This window comes from Crocuta crocuta, unplaced genomic scaffold (genome assembly GCF_008692635.1).
Source record: "Crocuta crocuta isolate KB4526 unplaced genomic scaffold, BGI_CrCroc_1.0 scaffold197, whole genome shotgun sequence".
NCBI lineage: Eukaryota > Metazoa > Chordata > Mammalia > Carnivora > Hyaenidae > Crocuta > Crocuta crocuta.
Genome location: NW_027532002.1, coordinates 2,189,954 through 2,207,748, shown reverse-complemented (window position 1 = coordinate 2,207,748; position 17,795 = coordinate 2,189,954). Strand labels below are relative to the sequence as shown.

Below are 17,795 nucleotides of genomic sequence, written 5' to 3'. Positions count from 1 at the left end.
GTTAAGTGTTCGGCTTCAGCTCAGGTCATGATCTCACGGTCCGTGGGTCCGAGCCCCATGTCAGGCTGTATGCTGACAGCTCAGAGCCTGGAGCCTGCTTTGGCTTCTGTGTCTCCCTCTCTCTCTGCCCCTCCCCCCCCACTCGCTCTATCTCTCTCTCTCTCTCAAAAATAAATAAACATTAAAAGTACAGGTCCATCTACTGAATTTTATTTGAACTATCATTGAAACCAGGACATTTTTGAGAATGAAAGGAGGTACAGTTAATAAAGACCCTGGGATGTCACATGTAAACTGGCATTATCTCCTGAAAAGTGGATAGTCGGTCATCTTTCTCAGAACTTAACCTATGACGGTCACCCGTCAATCATAAGTAAATGGTGCAAGCTGAAAACTACATAGGAGCCCATTTGTCTTCAAGTCTCTTACTTTATAGAAGAGGGCACTTGGGCAGGAGAGCTTCAAAGACTTTGCCCAAGGTCATAGTTTGGCCGTGGCACACTCAGGCTAGAAGCCAGGTCTGTCTGTCCCCCATTCAGGGCACACATGCTGCTTATCATGTGTTCCTCTAAGTGCAATGCAGAACACTCATTTAAGACATGCCCAAGCCAAGGAAAGTCACCAAAGCTCTTACTTGTGTCACACCAAACAGAACATGAGTACTCTTAAGAGTGTGTGCCATCAACTTCCTAGGTGATTTTAGATAAAATACCTAATCCCTCTGCATCCTGTTTTCTGACTTGGAAAATCAGAAATAACTGGCCACTACCTATCACCTCATGTAGTTAGGAGGAATAAGAGGTAAATATAAATAAAAAAGCACACGGGATCCTTGGGGGCAAGGGGAAATTATACACATCCACATAGAGCAGTAGGGATTCTCATACTGCAAAACTATACCCAATATCCTGACGGACGAGCCACTTAATAGTACTCTTGTGTCCAGAATGTGATAAAGTGATCTCAAATACCTAACCTGTGAAGCAAGAGCAATTTACTGAAGGGAAGAATATGAGGGGAGATGGGGGAGGGGGACGAACACAGAACAGTGAAAAGACTTATTCAATGCAATCTTGATTTCCCTAAATGAACAGCAGAAAACTGCCGAAGAAATAGACAACATAGTTCCTTTTGAAAAATTTGCAGAAAAATTTAACGTAGCCTTACTATCCCGCCCAAATTCCACTGTGCCTATTTTACCTAAATGGAAAAAAACTCAATGAACTAAAATCCCTGAGATCTTGTTGGTATTGATGAAAAATACATGGCAGTGGCCTCAGCTTAACACACTTGTCCTCCACATGCAACCTGGCGATCAGCTGCTGTGGCCCCAGAGTGATGGAGCATTATGTAACTGCTGGTGGAATTTGCTTCTCAAAGTAGGCATTGCTCTGTGCCTTCCACGTCAATTTCTTCCAGGGAGGACAAGTCCTCTGTAAACTTTCCAGGTATTGCTGTGTGTGAAATGTGCACAGCTTTCAGAATAAGACCTCCATCTGGAGTGCCTTCTGGCTCTTGGCATCCCAAAGGTAGGGGTTTAAGCAAAGCAACACATCCCAAGAAAGCTAAGTGTTGGATACACAAAGAACAGATTGGTGTATGAGCTTCAGGTGCCCAGTGTCAGCACCATTTTACGGGGATCTCCTGTGAACATATGGTGGTGAATGTGTGTGAGAAGGTGACAGGGAACATGGCGGAGAGAGGGGGCAGGTCAGAGGCAGGCAGCTCATTCTGCTGTCGAAGACGAAAATTGATGATGAATTATGAAACTGCAATTTTGTACCCAAACTGGAGCCAATGGGTTGCTGTTCATGTCTGCTTTTCTTTAAAGAAGACAGCAGTCCATTTAAAGCATGTCCTCCTTACTGAAACCCAAAACCTGAAAATGCAAGGGCAACATCACTTGGACTACTTATAACTTTTAGAAATAAAATCATATCGTTCACCAAATAATGCTGTGGATTTCCTTGAACCTGGAAGTCTGACCTCACATGTGAGAGGTTTATGGCAACCAAAAGCAAGAGGACTTTCCATTGCTAGTTCCTTAAAAATTACCAAGAGTGATGGGGTCTCTGGTTGGCTCAGTTGGTTAAGTGTCTGATTTTGGTTCTGGTCATGATCTTGCGGTCTGTGAGTTCAAGCTCCACGTTGAGCTCTGTGCTGACAGCTCAGAGCTTGGAGCCTGCTTCGTATTCTGTGTCTCCCTCTCTCCCTGCACCTTCCCTGCTCACAACCTCTCTTTCTCTCTCTCTCTCTCTCTCCCAAAAATAAATAAAGTACGAAGAGTGAAGCTGTTTTTAAGCTTGTGGAAAGGAAAGTCTTGTCTTACTTCTATTTTGAGGCTTTTCATGCAGGGGGTAGAGGTTTGGACAATAAAAATATAAAAACAAAAGTGTATCTTAGGACAAGCATCCTCAGCTGATCAGGGTTAGCACTATCAGTAAAGAAGGAAAAGTGGTCAAATTAAGAAAATGGATTTTAAGAAAGGGGAATTCAACAGGCTTAAGGGATTCATTGAAAAGCCTCCACAGAAAGGAGATCAAGGGTCAACTAGGGGCCTGGAGACGGCCAGGTGTTCTTGCATAAAAAAATTCCCCAAAGTTCTTGCATTGTTGTCATTCACCATAAAAAAAAAAAAAAAAGGATGTAGAAGGTGGAAGGCAATCCAGTGAGTAAATAGGACTTTACAGGAATGGAGACACACACCAAAGTGGCCAAGAAATTGTAAAACAGACTTGTTCCGGGGGAGGATGACAAAGGAATCAGAAAAACATGTTCAAGGAAGTCAGGAAATCTGAAGCAGGGGATGAGATATAACTTTTCAGGGGCCACAAGAGGAGAGTAAAGGGAAATGCTGTCCCTTTATTAGCTACAAGAGAAAAGGAAGAGGTGACCATTGTCCCTCCCCAAAATGTTGGGTCTGGAAGTCTCATTGAGCCTGTGAAGTAACCTGAAAATAAGAATTAAGAATGGGCTTTCCTTAGAAGTTTTACATTTGTCTAAGTATCCTGTGTCATCTTATTTGAGCCACCTCACAAGCCAAGATAGGGAAGGGGGATGACCAGAGGGAGAAGGCATCGGTGGGTGAGGACTCTTCAGTTCATCAATGCAATTTGTCTTGTGTGATCTGAGGCCTTGTCACCCAGGCCACCAAGAGAACTGCCCAGGACCCTGCCAGGTGGGAAGCAGGACAAACCAGGGTGAGCTGGTGAAGGAAGCCATCCTTAAGCTCAGTCCCTACGCCAGAAAACTCCTTGTAAGCCGAAAATAACACTACATTACTTTGCAAGCTCTGAGAAGTAAACAGGGAATGGAGGAACATTCCTTACTCATGTATTCATTCATTCATTCAACAAATATTTTATGAGGACCCTACTGTGTGCCAGATGCCGTCCTAAATGTGATGACAACAATATAGTGTCATGAAAGTAAGCTTTACGTAGGACCAATCGAATTAACCTTCATATGATAGCCTTGATATTTGCATTAGAATTCATCTTTGCAATTGGTCTTGACTTTGCAAATTTTCCAGCGGTGCCTCATATGTCATAGCTCTCCACAAATGGAGGAAGACTGTGTGGGCTCCTGCCCAGAGAATGTCCGTGCATAATGAATGCATCAACCCACATGATGAAAAGGATCAAGCCTTACATCTCATTTGCTCCTCTACCAACTCTGTTCAAGAGGCAGGCCAGGAGTTTAAAATAAGGAGATGGGATTCACAGAGGTCAGGTGCTGTGCCCACGAGCCTGCAGTCGGGGTGTAATGAAGCTGGACTTGGCACCAAGTCATGTCGTGTTATAAGTTCTACCAGGATGGATTTTCATTACTGTTTCATAGGATGAAGAACACAAACACACTAATGTACAGACCACAAAAGGCCACATGTGAGGATAACAGAGCCTCTGGGATTAGAGCCACGAAATCAAACACAGGATGCCCAGTAAAATTTGAATTTCAAATATGTCCCAAATATTGTCCTTTTTGTTTTGTTTTGTGTTTTGTGGCTAAATTTGGCAATCCTTCCTCAGATCCACTGCTAAACTACACATGGTATTCTTGAGGCCCAAGTATCAATCTCTTCTGAGATGGAGGGGGTTGTTTCCTTACATGACACCTTGGGCTTGCTGCCTTCTTTAAAGGAGGGTTTTAATCTGCTGCTGAAACAGACAAGCAGAGAAACTGGACAAGCAGAGAAATTGGAATCTCAATAAGACTAACAGCGACAGCTGCCATGTGTGGAGCTCTGACTTGCACTTCAGACCCACAGAACAGCGCCAAGAGTTAGCTATGATTTTCTCCATTTTATGCTCCAGTATTGAATTGATAAACTGAGGGCCAAACAAATGAAGGATGAGGAGCTGAGACTTAAACCCATACAGATGACACTGTCTGTGTCTTCTCTTTATGCTCCCTAATGAAATAACATGCATTTTCGGGAAATTGGACCTCTGAGCTGCTTGTACAGTATTTCCTAACAACTCCCTGCCATGAGACTCTCACCAGAGGCAAGGCCACCCCATAGTAGGAGGACATGTGAAGAGGCCCAGGAGGGCTGTTAAGATTTGACAAGCAATGGAAAGGTGTCAAAATGACAAATGCTGTCTTGCCCCAGGAACCAGAATTTCCCTTTGGGGAGCAATCTAATGAAATAAAACTTCCACCTTGCTGGGCTGGGTTGCGGCTGTTAACATCTCCCCAGGGAGATCCGCTCTCCCACACNCCCTCCCCCCCCGGGGGGGGGGGGGTTCTTGGCTCGGGGTATCACTCTCCTGCCCAGCTGCCTTTCCACCAACTCCCATCAGTGCCCCCAGGAGTTACAATGAAACACTTGCCCTGACCATGGATGTTTGGTGAGGGAGCAAACCAACATGATTTTCTGAGTGTGTGTGGTGGCGGGGAGAGAAGGGAGAGCTATAGAGGTTTCTGGTCCTTTTTTCATTATCTGCTGCTTACGATAACACAAAGCAAAGGGTTATGTCCTTCTGATTCTCTGACATTATATTCTTGGCTATTCATTCTGCTGCTTGAAGTATCTCCTACAGGGAGAAGCCACTTGCATTTCACCTCTAGCATTCATGACATGGAGTGAAGAAGGGGGGATATTCAAAGTCAGACTCATCACAGGCCAAAGCTTCCTTTCCCTGCCCACAAGTCTGTCCATCGCTCTCTCTAAAAGGCTTTCTGCGATCCATACAAATTCAATTTGCAACTCACAATAGAATGGCCGCATAGAACCAATGGATAGGCTGGGATAAAAATTAAATATATGGGTCATCTTCAAGTGGGGAACTTCAGTTGACAACATTTCTCTCTTAGCCAAGGGTTGAAGGCCAAGACTAAAGGTGGCCCCAAATATTTTAAAGATGTTCTGATCATACCTGAAAACAGTAGGTACGTTCCAGAAGAATGAGGCAAACTCAGCAGCAGCCCAGAGACGAGAATGAAATCATGACACTGAGCCAAATATATAGATATGGAGACATGCCACCCGAAGAGGAAATAATGACAAAACTGCACCTGTGTGTAATTCCACCTTCATGGACCCCGACACACATTTTTATTCAAAAATATGTCATTGTTCTGTATTGGGCTAGCCTTCCAGTTTAAATCTCATGTCATCAAGAGCTTGTTCCGTGTGGAGTTTTGGAAGCACGATCTCATCTAATCCTCAGAGCGCCCAGAACTTGCTCTTCCTTCCACTGACACCTTCCCCCAGAAAACAACATGGTGCATGGTGCTTCCTTCATATCATACAGGTCTCAGCCTAGGCAGCACCTCTTCAGAAAGAGCTCCCTTCCTGGGCCACCCTGCATGAACCAGCACCTCCTTTACCCTCTGCCTTCTTACCCTGCTTTATTTCTCTTCTTAGCACTTATTTCATATGTATCTTTGTCTCCCCAACATTCACATGGGCAAGATCAGACTGAAAGAAGCATCAAGGACGACTGAAAGGAACACAGCTCCCATCAAAAGGGAGGCATTCAGTTGGATGTGTGCGCACGTGCGTGAGAGAGATGGTCCCTCCCCATGTGCCTTAGTGTTAGTGCTGGTTTGTGGAGCAATGCTCAGGAAGCCGGTCTTGTCTGTTTTCTTGAACACATATAGAACAGTTCACAACAGACCAGCAATACCATGCTTGCATCTGAACTTTACAACACTTTCCTCTTGCGGGTAGGCCAGAGCTGTCTGTTTTACAGATGAGGAAGCCAAGTTTGAGTAGCCTGGAGGGCTTGTGAAATGTTCTGAGGTTAGGGAGAGGAGAAAGGGGGCCCAAGGGAACCACCTTGGGGCCTCAGATGCCAGAAGCAGCTCCACAGTGAGGAAGGTGTCAAACCAGTGAAGACAGAAGGCAACTAGCCCAACACACTTCTTCTAGTGCACCCCAAGGAGAAGACATGTGGGCACCAGATGGGGTGGGAGGAATTTGACTCCCAGCTCCGCCGCGTGGTTGCCGTGTGGCCCTGGGCTTGCTCTGTCACTTTGTCCCTGTGAGCCTCAGTCTACCAACCTGTAAATGGGACTGGTGATGTCTCTCTTACAGGGGTCGTCGTGAAGATCAGAAATAAGCTATATGGAGTGCCTCACACGCTGCCTGGCCTGGTGCTCAGTAAAACATCACAGATCCAGAATCTGCAGCTAATCGTCACTAATGCAAGGTAAAATCCTGCCGGGTGAGTTTTCAGATACGGGGTATTTTTAACGTGTAGTTATGGTGTTCTTTGATTCTTAAACTTGGAGCTACATCCACTACTTTGTGAGCTTCCCCTACAGGGTCCTGCCTTATTCGTCATCGCTCCAGAGATCAGCATCGAGCGTGGCTGTGCTTGTCACGGGGTCTGTGCTACAGAAATACCATAATGCTCTTCTCTGAAGGGTTGCAACATATGCATTTAGTGTGAAGTGATGGGAGGATTATCTAGAAGCAGGCAGAAAGTTGTATGATGGAACGTGGATGTGCGTTTCATCACACACATGGCATCCTGGGTCTGAGAGGTGTACGTGTATGTGATTGTGTATTCCTACACAGCTCATTTCAACTGGAGGCAGTTTTCTGCTTCCCCTAGTGTTTCTCGTGGACAAAATGCTATGCTCAAATTGTCCCCTGGTATTTCAATTGCATCAGAACAAATCTGTGCTTTCAAAACAAGTGCCACAACAGAACTGAGTGTAGCATTCAAACAGGATGTGGCCCAAATGCTTGCCCAGATCTTTTTATACAAGGACATGTCCCCCATGACGTCCACACTGTCATGGGATAGATGTTTTTCCTATTTCACTGGGACTTTGACATTGCCTTCCAAGTCCTTCCAAAAGGCGTGAGAAAGGACAGTTTGCTCGTAGTCTACCTCTTTGAGAACCACTACCTTGTGTCGCCATTAACCTCTGCTTGATTTTCTTTACACCAACCTGGCTTTCTTTAAGGTCCATGATTTGCCTTTGCCATCTGGCCTTGCCTTCTGCCAAAAAGAACTAGCTATGAACTTGAAAACTAAAAGAGAAGAATCCCATATAATCTGGAAGTTGGCTGTTTCTCTTTAATAGCTATCCTCTGCACCGTACTTTGAGAGAGGCGCCCCCCTCTGGGTGGGTACAACCTAGAGACAGGGTGCTCTGTGGATGCATCTCAGCCTTCCCCCAGGTAGCCCTTAGGCCAGGTGCCCTTGTGCAGACAACACGGCCCAACTAGGTTTCCTGACCACCCTGACTCTCCCTTGGGCTGAGCTGGTTACAAGTGCTCTGATTCCACAATATCAGGTGCTGGGCCTGGTGGCTGCAGCAGTTAAGGTGCCCTGCTAGTGATCACAGGGTAGCAAGGGACAGGGCTACTTTTACAAACTAGAGAACCAAGCAGGGCACAGGAGACCGCTGGCTCTGAGCTGAGCCCTAGGAAGTTAATTGAGGGGTCTAAGAGATTGTTTACCCTCTCAAACCCTACTCCTTTTATAGCAGAGCAGTGACGTACATGTGAGAGTACAGTCCATGTCAGAACAAAATATACACAAAGCTTCAAACACCAGGGCCTTTCCCTGAGTGAGAAAAGCATCGATTCTGTGTGAGAGCAACAAGTGAATGCTCAGGGGCCATTGCGAAAGATGCGTAATGTGGAGCTGAAACTGCCTGGTTTCACTTGCCTGTTGAGATTGGAAATAAGTGTTTTCAAAAGGAGGCAGAATATAAGGGGGATTTGCTTCCATTCTCCAGCCCCTTTCTCTCCTAGGGAGCAGTCACTTGGAGAGCAGTGTGCTAGTACAGACTTGAAGCCCAGTGGGGGCCCTGATCTCTTCAGGTCTCTTCACAAGTGGGGCCACTGATACAGGTGGATCAAGTTAAGTACCTGAGGATGACGCTGCTGTTTTCTCTCAGCTGAAAATGGTGCCCAGTTGAACGGCAGCCAGGTCAAGGAGTCTGAGGCAGAAACGCCAGGGCGGGAAGGAGGGACATTCTTCAGCCTTCCACCAAAGTTATCCCTGTTCTTTAAGATGAGAGAAATCAGATGACAAAACAGGAGAGAATGAGGTGAGTAGAGAGAGAAAGAATATGATGGGGGTAGGAGAGGAAGCAAGGAAGAGAAAGAAAAGAAGAAATTTTCTTTTTTTTAAATTTATTTGAGAGAGAGAGAGAGAGAGAGAGACAGCATGAGCAGGGAAGGTCAGAGAGAGAGGGAGACACAGAATGTGAAGTAGGCTCCAGGCTCTGAGCTAGCTGTCAGCACAGAGCCCGACGCGGGGCTCAAACCCACGAACTGTGAGATCATGACCTGAGCTGAAGTCGGATGCTTAACCAACTGACTCACCCAGGTGCCCCAGAAATTTCTTTTTCTAATGCATGAAGTCAAGAGAACAAGAATTAGATAGGAAATATGTTAGTGTTTCCCCTAAAGGCAGTTATCCTTTGAGTCTCAGGGAAAACAAAGATACGTTTGGAATGGAAAACCCCATTGACTCTTACTTAGCCACCAATCCTAACCATCATGGCCTGCCCTCCTCTCCTGTCCATGATTACTCATCACCATATCCATCAAGACTGGAGGTCTCGAATGCCATGCACAAATCAGGGGTGCCTGGGCATGGCTGCAGTCTGCAGGTGGCTCCTTCCTTGGAGCAAAGCAAGGCTTGCTGAAGGGAGAGTATTTAGAGTCACAAGCAGGCATGGACACAGCCAGCTCTGGCTTGAGCTCTGAGCTGAGTGGTCATCCTCCGGGGTGGATGCCATGGCACACCTGCTCTGGAGATTGCTCTTGGTGAAGGGAGAGGTGGGGCTAGGAAGAGCCTGGGGAGTGAAGTGGCAGCTGGTTATCACAGTCAGACACAGTGTCTGCACCAGGAAAACACCCACAGACACGGGGGTGGGTAGAAAATGCTCCCCCACACCAACAAGCAAGAGAGACAGATGGGATTCATTTCAGGGTGTTTCTACAGAATCAAGAAAAACTCATAGAGATTTAATCTAATGAAACAAACTAAAAAAAAAAAGATACATTACATCTTTTCCTAGTGTCTATTCCTAACTCAGAAAAGCCACATCTGAACCGACCACCAAATTCTACCACATCCTTTTCCCTTCATCTGAGGATCTGATGGCCACCAGAGTCCACTTACCTTGTGGACCCGCCCTCCCCTCCCCACCACACTTCTATAGGTACAGCAGCCCTGCTTTTCAGTGAAGGAGCAGAGATGCAAAAGGGATCTTCCCATAATGCAAATAATGCATGATACCTCTCATGTTGTCCCCAGGAGTGTTTCCTAAACTGTCCCCTTTTATTTTTTTAAAAAACTTTTTTTTAACATTTATTTATTATTTTTAAGAGAGAAAGAAAGAGTATGAGCAGGGCAGAGAGAGAGGGAGACACAGGCTCTGAAGCAGGCTCTAAGCTCTGAGCTGTCAGCACAGAGCCTGATGAGGGGCTCGAACTCACAGACCACGAGATCATGACCTGAGCCAAAGTTGGAGACACCCATGTGCCCCATAAACTGACCCCTTTTAAAGCCAGGAAACTTCCCATTTGAAATTACGGAATGAGCCTGCATGCATATCATGAGCAAATGCATGATTTCCACTTGGACCCCTGGCGTGGGCTTCCATAATGGATTCCCATTATTACTTTCAGGGATTAGTCACAGAACAGGGTCTGCAAATAGGAGATCCGGGCTTACACGAGTAAGTCCACTTCCTCTATCTGACCCCATAATTTTCACTGTATTCGTCTTCTGTCCCTCATACAGGATAACAAAATTGTCTCTTTTTCTGTATTTATTAAATGTCAGGGGCTTCAAAGACATTATCTCTCATCCACATTTTACAACAAATCAAAAAGACAAGTATTATCGCCACTTTACAGGCACGGACACTGAGGTCAATGGTGCCCCCACGCCTCAAATCCCGTCCACTCTGACAACCCACTCTGCCTCCACCACCTCTGAGAGTGTAGTCCCAAATCTCTGCTTCTTACTTCCTTGTCCCTTTGCACATTGTCTTTCTCTGTCTGGAGCCCCATCCCCCATAGGGAGCCAAACATCACTCTTTCTTCATTTAGTTCTGCATTTTCGGGGGAGCTTTCCCAGACCCCTCTCCCCAACTACTTCCTTCATCGTCCCAGTCCTTCATATCCTTGCTAGCTTTGAACACCGTGACTGTAATGGTTTGTTCTAGCTCCTTCCGCTCTGGCAAGTTCAGATCCACACCCAAGAGCATTGCAGTTGTGGCTCAATGAAAACTCATTTGAAGTGGCGTTATAAAGCAGAACAAAAAAATGGGGGGCAGGGGGTTCTTTTCAGGTACCAACTTTGGGCTGACTTGTTATATACAGCAATAGATAACCAGAACAATGCCTGCCTCAGAGGATGGGTGTGAGGGTCTAATGCTCAGAGATGGGCTGAACATAGTAACAGCTCAGTTAATATGGTTGATTACTTTATAATTATTCACATCTTTCTTACATAGCTGTTTTCTTGGTAATATCTAATAGGAGAAGGGGTAATTGCTTATGTTTTTAGAGGTGTGCCGTTTTGAATGTAGGTCACTAATCAATCAAATTAAAACAGAGGAGCTTCCTGCCATCTCCAACCTCCCTCTGGAAACCTGACAACAAGCCTCTTAATGTATGTTATTTGGAATCAGACGAAAGTGCTCACAATGCAATCTATGTGTGTAATGCCAGCAAAATCTGAGTTTCTGATGAAGAGTCATCATCACTTGGCCATTTCTGTCCTCAAAAAAATTTTTTTAAGTATAAAGAGAAGACACAGAGCCAAAACTTACAGAAAGGACTATCAGCACCATCATATTTTAAAAATGTGTCCGAGGTCAGATATTCCGTGTTCTCCCTATTAGCTCTTTCCACACCATGCAGTCGTCCAGGACGGAAGAAACTCCAGTCTGTGCAAGTCACAGACTGATTCCTCAGAGACACTTCAATCAAAGTCAGGATCCATTGGTCAACCAAAGAAAAGCTGTGATTCTCTGTCTCATTTGTCAAATTACTTCTCTCTCCCATACTCTTAATTGGAAATTAAATGCAGCTTTTTAAGACACTGACACAGAGTTTAGAAGTGATTAATTCCTGGCTATATTTGCAGATCTGTGCACATAAATTTAAACACACAATGAATACTGCTTAAATTGAGAAAGACTCAATTTAATTTAACACATTCATCGAATACCCGATACGTGTTAGGTGCCAGTAACAGGGTGACAAAACATGGGCCATGAAGGTTTCCCAGTTGCCCAATAAATTAAGTTGAAAATCTATTTAAAATTCAAAGTACCAGTTTACTCTGGGTCCCAGAGCTTACGTAATTTGGGAGAAGGTATTATGAGGGCTTTTAAATTTTTCAATATTTTTAACTATTGCAATAAACACATGTTAAATGAAGGAGTGAATGTCGTCATTCATGTTCGTTCATTGACTAAAGTTGATTATAGCATAGATTGCGTCTCTGTTGACACACCCTTTAACAAGGCCATCAAAGTTTAACTTATGATTGTCATCTGACGTGTGGATAGTTAGTACTTCAAAATTGTGTTTGCTGATAAAACTTTGCCCTGGGACTCATTGATGGACTCTTTTTAACACCCTTTCATTTTACTAAGAGCCCTGAATAACGCAGCTAAGTAACTCAGTCGTGAGTTTGAGAGCAGAAATATCAACACTTCTATAAGCTTTTAGCTTCTTGGTCGTGATGGACACACAGTGTCATTGGCCAATTTGGTCGTTCTATAAACAGACTCCACTGTAAGTAGAAATATATACATACTTCAAAGCTGCCGCATAAAATAGAAATCACCTAAACTTAGCGAGTTGCTAAAACCAATGTAATAGGGTTTTTAAAATATAAGAGTGAGACATTTGCCTGGAAGTTCTGGGCTTCAAGACTTTTTGTTCTCTGCTGACAGCTAAGGGGTACTTGAAGCTCCTTTCACCCCAGAAGCTGCTGTGTGATCCGTGTGTGGCTCAGGCAGGACGATGTTTCCACACACCCTCTTCCATGTCATCATATAGGCCCATGCTTCTGGATCGAGCGGCACACACCACGTGGGGTGAAGTTAGCCCGTCTCCCCATTTCTTCCTATTTGAAAGTGAAGAATAAAAACCCTACTGAAGAAGAATGTTCTCTCTCCCTTTTTGGCAGAGCAGCTGCTCTCCATCCAGCATCTTGAGAGTCTCGGACTTTAAGTGAATGGATCAAAAGCAAAAACGATTCAACTTTTCTGGTAGGTGTTGGTATTGCCTGTGGCTTCCCCAGTCTAAATCTGTCTCCCTTCCCCTCCTCATACCTCAGACTCCTTGCAGATTTCCTCAGGCTTCTTGGCTCCTTGGTGGTCTATTTTGACCTCTGCTCACCCTTATCTTGAATCATTTTAGCTGAACGACATTTCCCTGGAAAAGTTGTCTAACAGATCTTTTTAAACTCCTTTAACAACTACCAAGTACTTAGGAAATTATCTTGGTGGGCTGTAAGAGTGACAGGCCCAAGACTTCCAGAAAGAAGATCACCATGGATACATGTTCCCACGCTTGACTATCTCTTGCATCAAATGGCACATGAGCTTTAAACTTTATATTTCGGCTACAAGGTCCTGCGTATAGGAGGGTAGACTCTGCTGTCCAAGGGCCTGTGTTTGAACCCATTTCTGGCCCTTAATAGTAGTGCAGTTTTTGAAAAGTCACAACTTCCTCATCTGAGAAGTAGAGATAATACCATGAACTTCTCAGGGTTGAGGAGGGAGATGAAGTCCACAAGTGTGCCCTCCCGGGCACTGGGCACAAGGTTGGTGGATCAAGTGTTCCATGAGCATTAAGCCTCTTCCCCCAGCTCCTTCCTCCTGGGAACGGGAGGTGAGCAGAGAGTGTCAGAAATGGCCTGGCGCACTCAATCGCACACCTGTCAATGCTGATCCATAACTCTACCTCGAAGGGACTCTGTCCCAATGCTTTCTTTCATTTCTCCCAGGTCCTCTGCCTGCCACACTGCATACTGTCAGAGTGTCTTCACCCCCACACCTCAGCCCAGACGCGAACATATGTCCTCAACCCTGACCTCTTCCCACACATGTCCCTACATGGAACCTTATGGAAGGAGAAATGCAAACCAGTCAGTTAAGATGTTCCCTAATGCCAGCCAGAGAAGAAAAAGGTAAAATAAGAACAAGCTCTCCAGCAGATGGAAGGATTCAGTCTATGCCTGAAGATGCTAATCTAAATCAAGACAATCCAGCTTGAGAAGGTAGAAAGGATATGTTAATTCAGAAAAGCATTTAGAATGCTGGGAGAATGATTTTTTAAAAAGAAATATCAGAAGCAAGAGATACTTTCCATTCTGTTATATATGGAAACTGAGGCAGATTAAAGAAAGAACTAGCAACTTTTTTTCTCTAGAAAAAGTTGTATTAGGAAACCGAGGCAGATTAAAGAAAGAACTAGCAACTTTTTTCCTCTAGAAAAAGTCGTATTAGAGCAACTGATTCTTTTTTTTTTTTTTTTTTCATCTTGATGCCCTTTCTAAAAATTCACATCTTGAAACTAAGGAGAGGCAATTTCAGAAAATAGGAAAACCTCATTTGATGTCCTTCCAAAAAAGTGGAAACTAAGTTCTGGGGTAATGATAGTAGCAAATGTTGAATGCTTCTAATGGTAGGATGTGAAGGACTCTGTTCTAAGCGTTTAATGTACATCATTTTATTACACTCTCACTAACCATATGAAGGTGGTTAGTATTAGCCCACTCTTACAGATGAGGAAATCGAGGCATGGAGGGGCTGAATAACTTGCTTGTGGTCACATGAGTTATAACTAATGGAGCCAGGACTTGAAGTGGGTAGTTGGGCTCCAGGACCCACACTGAGCCAGACTGCTATGCACGGTGCCTCGGGGAGTGCCCTGTACGCCTTCCAAGGTGCCCGGTCCTTACCAAGGAGCTGGCAGTTTCCAGGGTTACAGTGCTTCTGGGCCATGCTGTCATGCGACTAAAAGAAGCAAGAGTTGATGGCATCATTGGAGAGTCAGTGAGATGAAGACCTTTCTGCTGGGACCCCCTTGTCTGGAGAAGGGAAGGAAAATGTCAGGACATGGGGATGTCTGGATGCCTGCTTTTGAACCAAATACTTGTTTGAAAAGTGTTTTGTTTTCATTGTTGTTGTTGCTTTAATGTTTATTTATTTATTTTGAGAGAGAGAGAGAGAAAGAGAGAGAGAGAGAAAGAGAGAGGAAGGGGCAGAGAGAATGGGAGAAACAAAATCCCTAGCAGGTTCCACATTGTCAGCACAGAGCCTGATGTGGGGCTTGATCTCACAACCATGAGATCATGGCCTGAGATAAAATCACGAGTCATATGCTTAACCAACTGAGCCATCTGGGTGCCCAGAAAAGTGTGTATTTTTATTATGGCAAGCTCTCTGTGGTCATAAGATCAAGATAACACTTGGAAAGAAAAATAATAAAAGCTCCTGGTCAAAAAACATGTATCTGGTTTCTTCATTCCTGTTTAGCTCTTCTGAGGAGAACTACTAATACTTGAAAATAATAATAATATAGAATATAATAGTTGTCTAATATATTAGATTGATAGCATAGTAGAATAATAATTAAAAATAATAACTGATCATTGAAAACGAGCTGAGGAAAGATTAGGAGAAAGGAGGTAGAAAAAGCACTGCATCGAATTGATGGCTGAATTCTAAAATGCTGTAGGTCAGGGGCACCTGGGTGGCTTGGTTGGTTAGGTACCTGACTCTTGATCTCAGTTTGTGAATTCAAGCCTTGCATTGGGCTCAGCGCTGATGGTGCAGAGCCTGCTTGGGATTCTCCATCTCCCACTCTCTCTCCCTCTGTCCCCCTACTCCTCCCTCCCTCTCTCGCTCTCTCAAAAATAAATATACAAGCGTGCATAAATAAATAAATAAATAAATAAAATGCTTTAGGTTAAAAGTCTAAAACCAAATATAAAAGTCACTAGGTTATGGGGGGAAGGGTGCCTGGGTGACTCAGTCAGTTAAGCGTCTGACTCTTGGTTTCGACTAGGTCATAATCTTACGGTTTTGTGATTTAAGCCCTGAGTTGGGATGTGCGATAGCAACAAGGAGTCTGCTTTTGGATTTTTTCTCTCCCTCTCTCTCCCCCTCCCCCACTCGTACTGTTTCTGTCTCTTTCAAAATAAATAAATAAACTTAAAAAGTTTAAAAGTCACTATACTATGTAGTATTTAACAAATTTCCCAGGCTAGCCAAATAATTTTGGAAATACTAGCTCAGTTCAACAACACTTATTGGTAACTCTGCATTGCATTGCTGTACTTGATGCTTTGAAGACAAAGAAATGGCACTTCCTTTCCTCAAGCATTGTAGCAGAGAGCTGTCAATACCCCAAAAATGCAAGGCATGGTGCATTTAGTTACGCGAATATAAAACAAAAGCAAAAGAAAAACACAAACAAAAATAAGCAGAACTTGGGGCGCCTGGGTGGCTTAGTCGGTTAAGCGTCCGACTTTCGCTTAGGTCATGATCTCGCGGTTTGTGGGTTCGAGCCCCGCGTCGGGCTCTGTGCTGACTGCCAGCTCGGAGCCTGGAGCCTGTTTCAGTCTGTGACTCCCTCTCTCTCTGACCCTCCCCTGCTCACGCTGTCTCTCTCTCCTAGAAATAAATAAAACATTTAAAAAAAAAAATAAGCAGAACTAAATCAAAAGACAGAGTTAGGAGAGTAGTCTGTGTGTAGTCAGGAAAAGCTTCCCAGGACCCTGGCTAGATTTTGAATGATGCATGATTTCCTGCACAGGTAAAATGGTAGGCATTGTGTGGGAGAAGAGAATTGTAGAGAAACACAGCAGGGTAAGCAAAGCCTGGTGCAGAGGGTAAATAATCAATGTTTCGGATTTGCTAGAAGGAAGAATGTAGAAGGGAGATGGTGGTGGAGATGTGAGGATGCATTTGAGGGAGTGATGGTGAGGCAGAGAGGTTGGATGGGGGTTACTGTACTGGTTCTAATGGAAGATAAGGAACAGTCAGACTAAGCTGGTCTCCATAGCAATGAAGAGAAGAGAGAGCAGATTTACTGGAGGACAATTAGGAATTGATAGTGACAGGACTTGGAAGTAACTGTGAGACTGAGGGAGAAGGGGAGAGACTTGAAGGTTACATCACAGGTCTTGTGTGCAGGTGACTGGAAGGAAAATGGCAGCTGAGACGGTCTATGGATGACAAGTGAGGCTGAGGACCAGGTCCTGCAGACGAGAGGCCAGGAATAGGTGAGAAGTCCATCCAGAAGGGGCTAGGTTTGAAGCAGTGGCTAAGAGCTTACAGCTCTTCTTTGCCATTAAAATACTTTCTGAAAAATGAGAAATAGGGAGTCCACAGTGGTGGACTGACTTTAAGTGGCTCCCATGACTCCAACTCCTAGTGTTCATACCTGTAAAATCCCTTCCCTTTGAGTGTGGGCAGGACCTGTGACTTGCTTCTAAACAGTGAGTATGGCAGAGGTGATGGATGCCACACCCATGACTTTGTCATTTTATAAAAGAACATCTTGCTCATGGAGTCTGTGGCTGGAGATTCTCCTTGCTGGCCTGATGAAGTAAGTTGCCATGTGGAGGGATTGCAGGCACCCTCCTCTAGGAGTTGAGAATGTCCTCTCTCTGACAGCCAGCAAGAAGTCAGATCCAAGGAAATGTATTCTGCCTGACAACCTGAATGAGTTTGGAAGTGGAGTCTTTCCTAGTCAAGCCTTCAGATGAGAATACAGCCCAGTCAGTGTCCTGATTGCAGGGTTGTGAGACTCCAAGCAGAAAGCCCAACTCAGCCATGCCCAGCTTCCTTCACAAATTTGCATGTCATCCTTACACAGGGGCCATGCTAATCTTCTCTGTATCGTTCCAGTTTTAGTATATGTGCTGCCGAAGGGAGCATGGCCATGCCCAGCTTCCTCAACCATGGAAGCTGTGAAATAGAATATGTGTGTTGTTTTAATCCACTGACTTTGTGGTAATTTGTTACAGTAGCTATGGAAACTAATATAGTCACACTGTGGGAAGGACCCAGAGAAAAACTACAACTACCCTCAGGGGTTTTGAGGACTTGGAGGAAACAAGGGGAAAGGGAGAAATAGAAGCAGGTCAAGGAGGCCACTGCGGAGGTGACAGAAGAAGGCTGGCTCAGGGCACTGCCCAGTTTGGGGCCCATGGGGAGCCACACATGGGCTCATTCTCCAGCCGGTCTACCTCCGGGGGGTCTTGAGGCTTCTCACAAAATAAAGACCAGCTCATATTGTCCCTAAAATTTGTGCAGGTGGGGAAGGGGTTCCAAAT

General features: G+C 44.7%; 1 non-coding gene across 1 annotated transcript; it reads right to left on the bottom strand.

Annotated features, from left to right (window-relative positions):
• Window positions 1-17,290: 17,290 nt before the first annotated feature.
• On the bottom strand, window positions 17,291-17,397 carry LOC144241041 (U6 spliceosomal RNA). The gene has a single exon (XR_013337952.1). It is a non-coding gene; the product is annotated as a U6 spliceosomal RNA (small nuclear RNA).
• Window positions 17,398-17,795: the final 398 nt, after the last annotated feature.